Genomic DNA, 14,869 nt, shown 5'->3' on the forward strand with positions numbered 1-14,869 from the left:
TTAGTTAACATTTTTCTGTTTCTTCAATAAAAATCAATGTGAAGCTCACTGTCTGCATCTTCATTGTCTAGATTCACCCTAGCATTCAGATACTGTTTATGTGTGGATAAACTGTCAGCAAAATGCAATACAAGCTCCTAGGCTAATAATCAGTTGCAGTCGACCACATGACTGCCAATATTGATTGCACAGTAATTTTTTAATCAAAGAGATCTGACGGCTGAAAGATAATAGATGCATAAACAAACTAGACATAGTTTTCTGATGACATTTTTTGGAAAAAAAAGACATCTGTACACAAGCCCTTCCAACTTGTAGTGGGCTTTTTCTACTATGTACGTAGAAATTACAGCATGCTTTGCATGAATGATGGTGGAAAAATGTAGCAGCTTGTGGCAGTGATTTGAAAGAATTGAGTGTTTAGTCTTGTGCAAAAGAGATGGGACTTTGATCGTGGGAAAGCATCTGACATTCTGTGAAATGAAAACAGATTTACCCTATGAAGACAGGAGTACGATTCTGCCAACAAAAACAGGAAAAGTGTCACCACTGCCAAGACATTTAGTTTCTATCTATTTTGTTCATGGCGTCACGACAAAGATCTGTACTGAAGTGTGTGTTAATAAGATACAGTACATTAGAAAGAGGAGTTTGCATTTTTTTTAGGCAGATGCAAAACATTGCTGTAGGCACCAGTACACAACATTGTATTTTGGTGCTTTCGTAAAGTGCTACACAATCATTGCTATTGACAAATGCTTTAATTTCTGAAAAACAATTTTCTTTTTTTATTATTGTACTATTATACAGTATAGTATTCCAGTATTTACTGCTGCTTGTGCTACGGTTGTTCTGTACTGCGATTTGATTGGGTGTGCAGTAAAAAGCGAAACCATGATTTAAATCTGAACGGTACTTGTTTAAATCTGAACTGTTCTTAAGGTTGGTATCTAGTATGCAAATTCAAGTAACACCAATCGCCAAGAAAAACATGCATATATAGTCACTGTAGGCACAGTATTATACGCCTGCTTTTCTTGCAATGCGGCCCGCTCGGGGGTAGTGGGCGCTAATAACCAAGACGCCCAGCCGAAGACAAGCCTGTAGTCTCGGGTTTCTCCACTCTGTGGCATCTCCAGAGCCCCGGACCAGCCAACAAACAGCGTCGGGATAGGCCACCTCCGGCATCCAACCAGGCTCGGCGCAGGACTACAGAAAAATAAAGCAGTGGAGAGGACCCCCTGACTAGAGTTTCTCTTTTCAAGGAAAAGCAACGAAAAATCGGGGGGAAAGTCTGGGCAAAGTGGAATTAAAAGCTAAGGCTGGGTTTTTGGAAGCCTCGGGCTGGGATGACGAAGATGTGTGCCGGGGTTTGAAGTGTGTTTTAGAGGGTTTGAGCTGTTTTTTCGAGGGGATAAAAACTTGTCTGGCAGCGAAGGAGCCAGAGAGAAGAGGGAGCTTCTTCAGCGAGAGGAGAACAGCAGTCTTGGGCAGAGAGGAGGCAAGAGAGGACATCGTGGAGCCCGTGAACTTCACACCAGGTACGGATAAAAGAGAGCAGGGTGGCTGTAGTTTTAAGCGCTCTAGTGTCTTTTTTTCTTTTCTTTTTATAAAATCCCAACAACTCAAACTTGCCCGTGTTGCGGCTGCCTGTGGTCGCTAAGGCTCGTAATACGAAGAATTGAGCAAAGCGGGCGTAGCAACCGAAACACGTAGCTAATTAACCAGAGAGCAATCCGTTGTTGTTTTATTGGTTTATTCATTCTTTACATCACTGTTTCTTCTATTCATTCGAAGTTGCATGGTTGGAGACTCGTGAAAATCTCCACTTTAAATACAGTAAAAGAATATTGCTAATCGTACAATTGATGGACCTCTTCAGCATGTAGCTCCACATCTGGAAATAAACTCCGCTTTGATTAGGGGATATAAGCTTGCTTTTATATTGATGACGGATAATGACACGGATCATCATGCCCAGTTGCATGTGTTAGTTCGAACGAAAATGAATTGGCAGAGAAGTGAACCGTTTGCTTCATGTTAGACTTTTCTATGTGCTTTAACATACAGTATTTAGATTAATGTAGTGGGAGTGTTCCTGTATTCCGAGTCACTCTTAATTTGGTGACATTCACAGACGACAGCCGAAATCACTTTAATATTAATACGCCTTTTAAAAACAAATCAATTTTTAACGGTTGTCCAGCAAAGATGTGCTGTGCCAAAGAAAGTGTCTCATTATACTGCGTTCGTCTTGTAGCTTATTTGGCGTAGCTACATTTTTCTAATTGAGCGGCCGTTGTATCTTTTACCTGTCCACTAGCCAGGATGAAGTATATTCCTGTATGTTACAGTAACTGGTTCAGCCAGGTGTGGTGCATTTCCACCTAAAACAACTTTCTTAAGGTATAACTTAATTAGCGTTACATTCTTCTATGTAGTGGTTGTTTTCAGTGTCTCATCTGTGCTATCTTTGTATTTTAACAAAAAGTCCCTTACAAAGGCAGAAACACTTTTTACGCTAATTTGTGGTCATCTGGTCTTAAAAATTTCCGTCAATCAATTATCTTTGTAGAGCGGTGATCTGCGACCATCTTAGTAATGAGGTCTTGGTGTTCTGCATGTGTTTTTTTTGTGGGGGGTGTTTTGATGTCCTATACAGAAAACGCTTCCCACACCATACTCATTTATAAACATAATTTATTTTGTTGATGCGTAGATTCTTTCGTGCTCAAGACGAGGGTGGTTCTGAAAGATTAAATAGTTAAACTTTGTTTTAACAGCTTCATTTTCAGGTGTTTGTATTCAGTGACGTAGAATAAAACCCGCGTTGATCATATGATCAGGTTTTTTTTGCTTTGTAAATAAAGCATGTGAATCTTTTACTGTGTTTGACATAACGTTTAGTCCTTTTCCGACTAGAGTGGTCCCTAGCGTTAACAAAATCCCAGAACCCGCATTAATAATATTAGCCATGTATTTGCTTTAACATTGTGTTGCATGTTGTTAACACTTTAACACACATTACCTTTGCACCTCTATTAGTTCCTTGAGAACACTTCTGTTTTACTTTTCGGTCTTTTATGAAGGCAGAAGTAGAATGCATGAAATTACTAAATAAATGGTTTATAATCCTTTCCAGCATATTTGTTCATTGTTTAAAAATTGATATGCCAGCAAAGCACGGTCATTATTCCCCTCAGGCAGTTAGTTTTTTGTTACGTGTATCTGAGAGATATACAGTTGTAGTACAGTTTCATCTTGCTTGCAGTCCAAATTAGAATGTGATTGGCAATCTAGATTTTGGCTAGTATAGAACTGTTTGTTTTTGGTGCACTCTCTAAACATTTCCAGAAAATTGGTGTCCTACATTTAGCAGGTATTTCTACAGATATAGAGTACAATTTGCTGTATTACCCAGCCTGCAAAAATACAGAAGCTTTGAACCTAGTACTTTGTTTGTTCCAGTAGACCAAAACGCCCAGACCGAAAACAGCTTGTAAAACTGTTTATTCAGAATTCAGTGTAGGCAAGAGTTGTGTTCAATACAATATCCACATTGTCTAAAGTGTGTTAAATACATTATGCATATTACTGTATTCACAGTTTGCAGCTGCCTGGCCTTAACTTTCTATATGCTGTGAGATTGTAATTGTAAGGCATGGAATACGTTATTTCCCTTTTTGTTTGTTTATAATTGAGGCTGGAATCCACCTACATAAATCTGTCTATAAGTAAGTCACCATCTGTCTGAAATTTCACTTATGGTAATGAAGTATATTTCCTGGTTATTCTTGTTTTTTGTACACTTAAGCATTTTACAAGCATGAAATCTTTTATTTGAAAAGCTTCAAATAAAATGATCAAAACAAAACATGGAGATGAGACTGTTACTGGTAAATTTCCTAATGTGCATTTAATTTATTTTGAATCCAGTATGTACGAGTAATTATTATGCACTTTAATTAATGGGTCTCCTACAGAGTTTAAATTGGCTGAGATTGGAGCTGCTGTGAGTTTGTATTTATTTATTTTGCTTCTCCTGTTTAAACTATACTTGTATAAGCATGTTCAATTTATCCACTTAAAAAAAAATAGAAAGTTTGGATTGTGAGAAAGAAATGCATAGAGCTGTTGTTTTTGACAGACAAGGCCACATTTGAAAGTTGGAGGCAGGGGTTTTCCGTTCTCTGCTTTATCTGTCGTCTGGTGTGGGTTTAGAATTACATGCTGACACTGGTTTTAATTTTCAGGAGCTGCCTGAGGCAAACCATTGCAAGTTACAGCAAATTTACTGCGCTGAAACAGGTAGATGGTTACAGAAGAGAAAGAATAATAGTAGTAGTGTCCAATTGTGTGTTTCTAACCAAAGTGCTGATTAAATATGGCTTTGGTGTTCTGAAGCTACATAAAACAATCAGCTCCCTGATGTTTTGGAGACTGCAGGCTAAAAATTGGGTAAGTTTTCTGAAGAAAAAACTCTGCAGTGCCTTCTGGTTCTTGTTCTTGGTGTTAATCCTATTGCTGGTGGATGGCTAGAAGGTCAGCAGTTTTGTTACAGGCCGTGTTTGGTGTTTTCCAGATTGCTTATTTCTCAGTCGTGTTCTACTCGGCTCTAATCCATACTCAAGCCACACCGACAGGTGAAAGAAAGAACTTGAACTTGAACTCTTTCTAATAATGCGACGATTGTCTTTATTTTCACAGGCTGTAAAAGTTGCCGTTCGGGTCAAATGGGTTTTAAAGCTGCTCAGTCTGTGAAGTCGGAGCAGTCGGTATACCTGATATCAAGTGAGACGCCTTAGGCAGCAGGCTGTGCGCCACTGGCCAGGAATTGTGATCTGTGATCAGACTACTCAAACTGCATGTGCGCTCTGATCTGGAGTTAACATTTTTGAAGAACAGGAACAAAAGAAACATCTTCAGCTTTGGTACTGTAATGCTGTAAGAGTTCAGTGAATCATTTGGTTGTTTCATATTAGATAGTGATGAAATAATTATTCTAAACATTAGACAAGAACCTTCTGCACATGTCATTTTCACATCTGTAGGTATTTTAACGTATTATCGCTGAAGTATTGCCTCCAGGGTTAAATATAGTTGCATTGTTTCACCAAGCAATAAAAATAACTAGTTTCTGTCTTTATTCAGGATTCTCAGTGTTTAAAGTGCTTTAAAATCCACTTTGGTAGATGTTAAATCCACTTTAATTATTGCTTCTGCCATATAATTCAACAAAGATGCTGGTCTGGTAGGATATTAATTATATTTTTATTTTTGCTTGTCCTTGGAGAATATGTATTGGCTTGTGCTGCAGTTGAGTTTAGAGCAGAGCCAGGTTCTTGTCTTTCATGCGACTGCTGTATATTAGTGTCTTCTGCTCAGAGCATAGTGCAGTTTGACCTTTCAGATTCAACTCGAGCCAGGTTTAATTTCATCTGTCTTTTCATCTAATGCTGACATTTAGTGTTACTGTTCTAAACTTAGTTTTTCCAATAGATCTAAGAAGTCAGGTTTGATCTAAAGATGTGATCAGATTATCCTTTGTTGTCCATTCCCTAGCTGAAAGGACAGTTTTCTCTGTAATTAACTTTTGGAGAAAAAAAATTACATTAATGAAACATGGCTTGGATTTTCACTGTTGTCTAACAGGAAAAAAAAAACATCTTATCAGCTGCACAAACAAGTATTATAACTCCAAGTCCATTGTTGTGAAATTGAAATGTTTAAATGGAAGTCTGGTGCTGTTGAGGTCCTACCCATACTTCTCCTGTCCACCCCCTTCCTCTTCTTTTCTTGCCTAATACAAGTAGGTTGCTTAACTGTGCTTGACAGATTAATTTGTTTTCCTTTCAACATGTTTTATGTTGCTTGACTGTGGATTGTAAATCAGTCTGTTAATGTCAGTCTGTGGGGTCATCACATCAGCTCAGTGTTCAAGCCGTGTAGTAGGAACAGCTATAAATGTCTCAGGTCCCTCACAAATCCTGTACATTTCCCAAGGACTGACTAGGGAACCTTATGGAATGTGCTTTCTTCCAACACTTGCAGTGAAATGCGAGCTGATCTTAGTGTTGAAGCTTTTAATTTAATTATGTCATAATGTAGTAATCACAACGTGTTAATCGACAGCTGTAAAACGTGGAAGCAGGTAGTGCATATATTGAGAGAATGTTTGTTAAAGATTGAAAAAAGCCTTTTGATTTAAAACCACAGAGACGATGGTGCCATATGGAATACTAAGCCTAAAGTGGACGTGTGGCCAATCTGCTTACATGCTATTTAAGACCCAACAGGATGTGAATAAGTATAACCATTCTTGGACTTAGACATGTAATTAGGCTAGCTGTACACACACGGGGGGTGGATTCCTTCAGTAAATTAGCAGAATCTTCTAGTAGTTCATAGCGTTTGCCTTCTATGAATGACCACTAAAAGTAAACAGAGGTTTGTTTTTCAGCCTCTTATTCTGTGTTTACTGTGCCATGAATACCCACGTTCTGGGGTGTTCAGTTGGTTTTCAAAGCAGAATACATGGAAAGGCTGTCTGAATGCAGAAACTGCTGAGCACCAGAAGTCAATGGTGAAAGAATGAAAATAGTGCTGCCACGTGCAGCTGGTATTCAGGGTGCAGAAGCAGCTTTTGATTTCATTTAGGGTTTATTTTCCATATAAGTGGCATTTAAACAAACCCTACAGTTTTTACCCCTGTATTTTTTTTAGATGTTTGAATATATTTTATCGGTTGATTACAGATCTTCAGGCCTGTTGAGTCAGTGGAGCTCACAACAGCCCAAGAGATTCACTATAATAAGTGGAAGAGCTCCGAGTAGGTTCTTAAGGTGGTAATTTATCTTGTTAAATGTAGCTGTACAGAATTCTAGATTACCTAGTGTTGCTTACGATTCATTGGTGTTGTAAGCTACTGTACCAGAGAACAGCCAAGATACACTGCAAGGTTGCCTCTGCCAAACCTCTATGATCAGAGCTATACAAACTCGGAATCCTCGGAACAAACTCTACCAACTTTTAATTATTAATTTAACTTTTCACTGAAATGGGTAATTGAACAGAATGTTATATTCTAAGCTTGACATTTTTTCAGAGGAATGTTCAGTGAAATATATACTGAAATGTTTCAAAGGAAAATAATCCACAGCATCTTTGTGATTTTTATTGTTACAAATAACAAAAGATGAGGAAAATGATAATCTGTTCTGTAGAAGGGGTGCCAAAATGTGATTGAATAGACACGACCCAGGTAAATTCATTATGCTGACAATCGTTTATTGTTGATTAACATGGATGAACAGCAGGGGTTCTGCTGTGAAACACAAATGCTAATAGTGTTTGACCACCGCTGGCAGCAATACAGGCTGTATATTTGCAATGCAGTGCTGTGAGTTTCTGGCCCATTCGTCTCCTGGAACCTTGACCAGCATGAGTCTGCTCTCCGGTTTCTAAGCCTTAGGTCCCACAAGTGTTCAGTGGAGATGAAGTTTAATAGCAGAGCATCCAAAGCACAGAAACCTTTAGGTTCTAATCTCACAGGAAAGCCATTGTCCCACAAGTTGTCACACAAGCCAAATAAAGATGTGCATTTTCCTGCAGGAATTTTGTCCTGCTGGGGTATGCCCTCAGGAAGGGCAGCACGTGAGGTCGCAAAGCGCAAACACTTCTTTTCTTCGTTTTTCTTTTTTGATTTTCATCAGACCTGACGTTCTGTCGGTTAAATCATCTCATCAGATGCTCACTCTTACTAATGAGGTTGTTGATGCTGATGTAACAGGCAGTGTCACTTGAGTGCATTGTGATCATTCACGGCTGATCAATTCATCAATGATGACCAAAAACATTTAATATCCCAAATCTGTATACTTTATTATAAAAAGCACATAGTGAAAACTTTTAGGAGAAATGTTTTTGTAAAATATCAAACAAATTAATAGTTGAGACATATTTGGTTTAACATGTTCAGTGTGTGGTAATTTCTTTGGTGTGAGTGAAATTTTATTTAATCTCTGACCCAGGGAAACGTGTGGTGTGGACAGTTGAGGAGAGAATGCAGGCTCGCGCTTTGTCCCTTATTTTGATTCTTTGTCTTCTTCTTGCTTGATGGGCTAGTTTACTTTTTTGATTTACCAACAAAGTTTGATAATCGGCCAGTGAAAGCTCTGTTGTCCTTCACCTGAATGCCTGAAACATTTTACCGAACCCAGGATTTTACAGTTGATTAAGGCAAAGAAAAACTTCTGATACAGGTGTTCCCTCTTTTGTATGCCTAGAAAAAAAAGTTCTTATTTACAATGTAGCTGACTGAAAACCATAACCATCAATATGTAGGACCAAAATATATTACAAACTATGTGTAATTCCAGAATCTTTTTTATCTGTCCACTGTTATTCAGGTGTCATTTTAGCCATAGTGTTCCCAAAGGCTTAGTTTCCTTCACATTAACATTAACTGCTACATATCAACAATTACAGATATTAACATATGACACTGTGATGTTAAGGTCTGCTAGAGGATGCTTTTCCTATAACTTCTGCAACTCCTATTAAAGCACAGACTGACCACAAAGAAAAATACTTGGAGTACCATCTTATAATTAATAATTTAATTAATTCATATTTTAAGGTACCTCGTTGTTTTTCTTACACTTGGTATTTTATAGCACAGTCTGTTTAAGAGTGTGTGATGGGAGGTTTTAGAAAACCTTTACAACAGTGGAAGCTTCACTCCACCTTATTAACAGTCATCAGACTACTGGCAAATGGCTTGTGTGGTTAATGAGAAATGCAACAAAGATAAATCTTAATTTCTGCATTTCGTTCAGCAACAATCGGGTAACACAGCTTATTTGGTTCTCTCATTTATTAGAATTTGAGAGATGGACTCAAATTTTTCTGAGAACGTGTGGGGCTGATTCCCATCTGCAGGAGCACTGCTCATTCAGATTCAACCCCTCTTCTCTCTGACTAGCTTGCAGTGTCTTCCAACCACTACAACTTAGAGCTAGACCAGTCTAAAAAAGTGTGATTTTGCGTGAATCTGGTAACTATATCAAAGGGTTGTTCCTTTAAGAGAAATCATTATTTCAGAGGATCACTAGTTAAGATTTTACATGAATTTATTATTAATTTGATTGTTGTACTTGCAGTTGCTAGGCGACAAGATGCTGTATGTGGGTACCTGTGGCAAGTGCTGAGCTAGTCTGTGCAATAGAAGCTGAAATAGAGCTAAAGATTTTGTATCTGTAACTAAATTATTTTGTGCTTTATTTAAATAGAACAAGATGCAGTTTAGAAGAACACTTTTTTTTTTTTACATTTCTAGAGTTTGCATTTGGTTCAGTCAGTGCCCCACACAGATGAATTTCATGATAAGCAATGTTTTTATGAAGTGAAATAAATGCCACAAAAGTGTTTATCATGATTGATAATTACCCTTTGCCTAGCATGTTTTTAAAGACATATGTCATGATCAATTAGTGTTTGCATGTTCTGTGTAGCAAAGTCCATATGTTAGCTATGATTGTGCCCACAGTTTTCAACGGCTATTCTGAAAGGTTCGGGAGGAGAAGGCAGTTTTTAGGATCCATTTTCATTACTTTCCAGTTAAAGAGCACTACCCCCGAAGTGTGCTGCTCTGACATCCAAGCGGGATATGAATGCGACATCTACTCCAGTCCGTGATCGACAGCTGTCACACCTATTATAAAATTAGATTTCAGACTGCATCCTTGGTCTCTCTATTATTACATCAATCCAGGATTTTTAAGTAGGTTGATGGGTCACTGATGTTCCTGAATGCACATTACTGTTTTAAAATGATACAGGTTTGCATAGTCCAAATCTCACTCACTTATCCATGCAGGCCATGTATTGACTGGTGCAAGAGCTACCATAAGTGAAGTGACAAACATGCATGCATGTTTCTGTTTGGAGTGTCCTTCTCTTAGGTTGCTGGCCCTACCTGCTCTTGCCATTTAACCTGTAGCTGGGGCAAGACTGATGGACCCCAGTTTGTGGACACATACTGACGTCTATGTATTTCTGAGACTCCTTACAGTTTGGAATGGGGTTGCAAGGGTGTTCCTGCAGAGAGCTGTTGCAGGCGTCATGGTAGCGCAGAGGCTATCTAATGGTTGAGCCACTTGTGGCTAACCGGCGGCGACTGTTTTAGAAATGGTAAAGCAGAAGGAGGCAGAAAACTAAACACTGCTTACAGCAACCTTTGCAATTACAACAGTAATCTGCTGCAATAGATGCATCACACACCAGGACTGGCAAGACCACCAACACAGGGATTAAAAAGAAAGAGAGCAGATAGCCTTCACTTTCTTTCATGTTTATCAATGAAGGGGATATCTCCATTTAGGGAACGTGGATGTTAAATCTATTAATTCCGATACTACAAAAACTGTAGGTTTTGTTGAAGTGCAGTCAAGGAAATATGTCGAGTACTAACAGAGAAAACATTTTGCTGGCATTCCAACTAGGCCCTGAAAATGCGTTTTATGTTATCCATTTAAGGGGAAATAAGCCAGAAAAAAATATTGCCAGTGATAAATTGATGTGAACTGGGATATTTGTGTGCATGCTACAATAGTTAAATTTTCAGTCAAGGGATCCACCGGCTGTGTGGCTTTGCGGCTGGAATTCCAATGAGCCAGACTTGTATTGCCAGTCGTTTTAGCTCGTAGGCAATAGATCTCTCCGTGACCGTAATTGAAACCCCAAATTTAGTTTAAGCAAGGCACTGTAGGAGACGTTACTTGCCTTCAAAGGTTTCTTAGGATTGAAGTGCGAGCCTAAAACTTATGAAATATAAGAGGTTTTCAGAACGGCACCAAAAATAAAGTTTTGTGTGCAATAAGCACAGATTGATGCCAGCCCTTTTTAAAAAGGCAGTTCCTCTGTCGGCAGCAGTCATCTACTGGCATGATTAAAATGGCATTTTAGAACTTGGGGGCTGTCCTTTTGCATGAGGAACAGTTAAAAGGTAAGAAGCTAATGCTCAATGGGTTTCATTAATTGATGTACAGTAGTATCTAGCCAACCCACACGTTTATCAGCACAGATTTAAGTACACACAACTCTATTTCTCTATGCCTGTTTGTCTGCTGCAATCCATTATACTTAAGTATATGTGAGCGATTTTTAGACATCCTCTCGCTACCTGTCGCAAGTGTACATTTTCTTCAAGTGCTGCGCATGTTGTATGGTGTATTACATTTTGCATTGGTAGCTGATTGTACCACACAGCGATTACTATAGTTATTTTTTTTAGATATAGGATATAGAAAATGGACAAGCCTCTGAGTATACATATAATGTGTAGTAAAGCTAAGAGTATTTTCAAGCATCTTGTTGAATGTTCAGGAGAGGGAGACTCAGAAATCTTCTTGCCAGGGCTTAAGGGTTTTCTTAGGTTCATTTATGACTTCTGTTCCCCTAACCATATTTTCCCCATAAAGGCTTAGGTAAATTTGCAGTTGGTAAACCTAGCATGAGGGTTTTCAGGAGCGTAACCAAGGGATTGGCGAGGGATTCCAGTATTTACAAAACACACAGACCAGGAAATGTCGACTCGGTGTTCAGTGCATCTTTTACATGCTCTCCTGTTTATCAATTTAAACCTTTCTTGGTATGTTATTTACTTGCGAGCATATGTACACAGAAAAGAGCTTCCCAAAAGTCAAATGGGTAGGCAGGTTCTTTGGTTCAGTTCGATTTTGACAGTGTTTGGCATAGACTGTGTTATTGTGGACTGTAGTGATTTCTGAAAGATTGGCTATTTTGCTGTGGCTATCAGATCTGAGTTTAAGAATGTTCATATTTTTCTGCAAATGCTTAAATTGTAAGAATCTACTTTTGGTGTCCCGTTCAGGGATTAGCTGTTGTTCAGTGTTCTCATAAAATCACGATGCATAATATGATAGAAAGATTTTCATCTCAAGGCAGTGTTTTTCTTGTGTAGAAGAAGACTCGCTGCAGTGTAACTAACACTTTCGAAATATAGCTGAACTTTACATGACTGTTGTGAATGCTAATTTAAGAAAGGAAACTTTCCTGGCAAAGAGGTTGAATAATCTAGATGAGGGGAAAAAAAAACCCTGTCTAATAAAGCCAAGGTGTCTAATGAACTGATTTTAAACAAAAAAAAAATAAAGCTTATTACATGTGGTGCTGAATTAATTAAATGGTGATTCATTGCAGTTTCAAATTGCTTAATTCAGTGGGCTAATGTAGTAAAATCTTAAATATGTTTTTGATTAGAACAGACATTTTATTTAAAAGAATTACCTAAAAAAACTAAACTCAAAAAAACTTCAGGCAGAAGTCACAGATTTTCTTGCAGTAAATAAAACAATTAGCCATAAACATAAATTAATAAATTAGTATCTTATGACCATAGCAAAGTGTGCCATTTAACTCCCTATTACATAGCGATTATCTCTAATGAGCGATTAACTGTTCCTTTTGAACTTGTTGGGTGAACTAAAAAAGAAAGCAAGCCATTATCAGACAGCTTTCACCAACTCATGGATATTTAGATTACTTTCAATAAAATTAGCAGTATCGCCTAAAGAACTACAGTATTTAAAGTCCCCTTATTGTTGCCTTTTAGATGTTGTTAAATGGTATATTTGTAAGTCTTTTAAAAATGAACATTTGCTGTGTTAAATAATTTTATATTTGGTTACAAATTTCAGTATAATAATCTTGTCATGTTATCCCTGTGTAGAAAATGTTTTGTATTAGTGATTAACCATTTCCAAGTGTTACGAGCAAAGCTGTGTGGGCACGTTACATCTTTCCAGGCTCATGATGAGAGTACAGCACCTTACAAATGTGAGGTTTTTAGGAGACTGCCATTGGGGGGAAATCGTCTTTTAATTTCAAGTGCAAAGACTATTATATAGGCACAGTAAAACCCTTGGGGAAAAATCAGTGTATGGAAGGGTATAGAGAAAGATTTCATGTCAGCAAAAAGTAGCTTGATGTTGAGGTTTTTTGTATGCGTGATAAAAGCACTCAATGAAACATCAAGTCAGTATGGACTTTTGAATCTCTAATTTAAAGATCATATTGTTGGGTTATTTCTCCTGATGTAACTGAATCAAAGAAACAAACAGATAGGTTGAGGCTCTTTTGCAAACCAGAACACACTCCTGTTTCAATGACTTGAAGCCAACAGACCGCGGAGAGATTGAAAAAGCTCGGGGACTGCAAACAGACATGTGGCGAGGCTGAAATTGCAGACTAATGGAGCAGCAATTCTCGGTACATCACCTGGACCCCCAATTTCTCCAAAGTCATGATCTGCAGCCGTTTCCAAATATTGAGCTCGAGCTTAAATTCCAACAGCACTACACGTTGTCTTGAGAGGGCTCTGGTTATGACTCACGAACTTAATACACGGTCCCTTCTTGAAAAAGGTGTCACAAAGGTTTCGAAAACTAATGGAATTCCCTTCCTGACCTCTCCATTGCCGAGTCAGAGGTTTCTTTTCAGGCTCGTCTGTGTTTTTCACGTTTTAGATCTGGAATAAAGAACATTCCAGCAAGTGTTAAGGGGCTGTTAGTACGAGCACATCTACTGGCCACACAGCTGGAGCGAGCCGGTGGATGTGCCCCGTATACCACAGGCCTCAGGGGCAGTTAGAAAAATCAAAGCCGGGCAGCAAGGTGCACTCATGCAGAAAAAGAAGCATGATGGAGTGCAGTGTGAAAGAGAATAGGAGAAACCCTTTACCAGAAGTATACAACAGAATCTGGAAAGCTGGTCAAGTAATACAATAGGTCTCACCACTAAAAAAATAAAACCTACTTAATAAGTGAAATTAAAATAATAATAATAATTGCTTACACTTATTTAGCGCTTTTCTGGACACTCCACTCAAGGCGGTTTACAGGTAATGGGGACTCCCCTCCACCACCACCAATGTGCAGCCCCCACCTGGATGATGGGTAAAAGTGAATCAACTATGAAGTGAAGAGCCTTCTTGATGGCAAAAAACAGTAAAAAATGAGGCACTAATAAAGGTATTTTTAAAATTCATATAAATTAAGCATTTGTACTGCGAAGTTTGGAATTATTTTCTCCAGTTATAGACGGGTGGTATAACTAGTAATTTCTTGATATTTTAGGAAATGTGCAATATTTTAAATTATGGTTAATAATACTAAAAACATCCCATACTTAGAGGGTGGGGTCTTGCTAAATTGTCATGTAATGATGCAGTGGTTACTAATTGCATGTGAAACGGAGATATTTTGTTTAAAAAAAATCCGAAACACCAAGAGTAATACTATGTAGCAGTTTCCTGTTTTCCTATGTGCCCATGTATGGTTCACTTGAAGTACATTTAAATCAGATCTAGGAAATAATTATGCATTACTGTAATAGGAAAGCATTTTAAATTCTCACATTTGTATATCCTCAGTCTCTTCCACTTAAGACTTATTCCCACTCTTAAATACTAATTAAAAAGTCACAAAAGCTGCCTCTGTCTTGTGTTCCAGGAAAAGTCTCTTAATGGAATATTATATGCATAGCTGCACAAGTGCTTACAAGACATCAAGAACTTGTCTTAGCCACATGGATACTTAGTAAAATGGCAAAAATGACAATTGGCTATTTTCAGCTTAATGAGCCAAGTGAAGTTAGTAATGAGTTTTGTATGTTACCTACAATGTCGTTTTCTAACTTTATAGGACAGCTTTCTATATTATTCCAAAATACACTAAATGTGTAAGACCCATACATTCCAGTTTTTGGTATGAATTTATAAATGTCTAATTGTAGAATTATAACAAAAACATAGCTTTAAAAGAAGTCCACAAATGGTACAGGCATTAGT

General features: G+C 38.0%; 1 protein-coding gene across 1 annotated transcript in view; it reads left to right on the top strand.

Moving 5' to 3' along the window:
• Positions 1-1,170: 1,170 nt before the first annotated feature.
• The window catches only part of btbd7 (BTB (POZ) domain containing 7), a 97,123-nt gene continuing 83,424 nt past the window's right edge, over positions 1,171-14,869 (top strand). Inside the window, exon 1 of the mRNA XM_006632570.3 lies at positions 1,171-1,541. The gene's annotated coding sequence lies outside the window, so the exon portion shown is untranslated. The remainder of the gene's footprint in view (positions 1,542-14,869) is intronic.

This window comes from Lepisosteus oculatus, chromosome 8, assembly GCF_040954835.1.
Source record: "Lepisosteus oculatus isolate fLepOcu1 chromosome 8, fLepOcu1.hap2, whole genome shotgun sequence".
NCBI lineage: Eukaryota > Metazoa > Chordata > Actinopteri > Semionotiformes > Lepisosteidae > Lepisosteus > Lepisosteus oculatus.